Source organism: Drosophila willistoni, unplaced genomic scaffold (assembly GCF_018902025.1).
Source record: "Drosophila willistoni isolate 14030-0811.24 unplaced genomic scaffold, UCI_dwil_1.1 Seg695, whole genome shotgun sequence".
NCBI lineage: Eukaryota > Metazoa > Arthropoda > Insecta > Diptera > Drosophilidae > Drosophila > Drosophila willistoni.
In genome coordinates, this window is record NW_025814605.1 from 1,561 (window position 1) to 3,120 (window position 1,560).

Consider the following 1,560-nt stretch of genomic DNA (forward strand, 5'->3'; position numbering starts at 1 on the left):
TTCTTTCGATTAAACATATCTTTCTTGGTTGCCAACTGTTTTCTTTTTTGTTAACCTATTTGTAATTCCTTTTTACCAAATAAACGAATTAAAAAAAAAAAAAAAAAAAAACATCAGACACACACACGCACACATTTATGCAGAGTGAAGTCCTTTAAGAAGCTGAGCTGACAAGACATTTGGAAAACTTGTAGAATTTCCCTAAGACTATTGCTTAATTTCCGGTCACTCTTGCTTTCACATTTTCTTTTTTTTTTCTTTTTCTCGAAATTGGGGGGGGGAAGGAGTCAGACTAGGCCAGAATGGTCAACACTTTTCTTTGGCTGGTCAATTTGAATCAGCTTGTAAATGGAGAAGGGTGGCTTTTCTGGTTATTATCCTCCCTTTCGGCTAATAACCATTTATTTTCAACATTCAATTTAGGCAATGCTGAGAGAGAAGAAAAAAACCATAGAGCTGGAGAAACGAGGCCAGTGAGACTGCCAGAATTTGATTATTATACCCTGTAATTAGGTGGTAAACGAGAATACCTAAATTACCCTGGGATAGTGAAAACCTTTTTCATCAGGCTGAGAATAGAGTAGGAGAAAATGCTTCATCAAATTGACCTTTTGTACAGTTCCAAAAGAATAGATGATATATTTAAGTTAATGATGTCTTTCTTCTCACAATTCCTTGTGTATGATCTCTAAAATATATAATAGTTGATGATGTTTTTCTTCTCAAAATCTCTTAGTCTTTTGCAGTTTTCCATTCATGATATCAACTTTAACTACAAACTAACATTTAGGAACATTTTCCTTTTCATTTTGTTCCCTTCCCTTATGCCTTTGTTTTCTGTGTTTACTATAAAGAATTGAAATTTTCTTTCTTGTTCAAAGGTTTTTTTTTGACTTTTCTATAAAAAACAACTTCTTATAGCTCCAAAATGTATAAAATAACCTTACCTACTTAAAGAACTTTTAACTGCATTGCAGAAATTTATATAAAAGATCCATTTAAAGCCAAATTCATTCACTTAACAAAGTTAGTTATTACCAAAATTCAAAGACATTTGACTTGGCATTAAAAAACACGAGTATCATTAGGTTATCATTCACTTTCATACTTCTTGCGGGGTATATTCAAAGTCGTGTCGACAACTTGCATATCGAATTATTATTATTATTTCCATTGCCTTCAATTCTCAGGTTAATAAATCTTAAGCCGCGTGGCTCGTGGGGAACAAGAAATAATTCTATGTGGAAATCGTTTGTCAGCTTAGAGGTAGAGAGTCAATGTCTGGTGCGAGTTGGTTGGGTTTGAAGGTTGTGCTCTTAAACGTTATTCCTTATTCCTTTCGATGGATGCTGCTGCTGTGGCTTGGCTTTTGCCTCCTTTTTAAATTCAATTTGTTTTCTCTCTGGCTGTCTTGATTATTTTTCTACTGATAATGCTAATAAGGATAAGCCTCCGTCTACGTTGTCTGCTGAGTCTCTTGGACCAGAATGTGGATGATAATGATGGGCAACTTAAAGTTTGTGTTTTGTCTGGGAAGAGAAAGCATTTTATTTAAATGGT